The sequence below is a fragment of the Ursus arctos genome, unplaced genomic scaffold, assembly GCF_023065955.2.
Source record: "Ursus arctos isolate Adak ecotype North America unplaced genomic scaffold, UrsArc2.0 scaffold_14, whole genome shotgun sequence".
Classification (NCBI taxonomy): Eukaryota; Metazoa; Chordata; class Mammalia; order Carnivora; family Ursidae; genus Ursus; species Ursus arctos.
In genome coordinates this window covers 57,838,156-57,838,430 of record NW_026622808.1, presented here as the reverse complement: position 1 = coordinate 57,838,430, position 275 = coordinate 57,838,156, and positions in this window count along the sequence as shown.

Here is a 275-nt window from a genome sequence, read left to right as displayed (position 1 = left end):
CGTCTGTCGTTAGCGAATGGGGAAATCGCAGCTGAGCATGGGCGGAGCCCGAGTGCTCCCGCCCCCTACGACACGGCTAGAGGCGGAGCGCGGTTTTCCCGTGATTCGGAAGCCAGCGCCGCGGAGGCGGTGCTCCTGGGGACTTGGGGGCACCGCGGTCTTTTATTTCTTTTAACTACATCTCCCTCCACCTCTCTCTTGCCCTGAGGTGGTCAGATGCCCATCTGCATTGCATGCCTGTGTGATCTTGGACAAGTGTCACTCTTTTCCTTTTT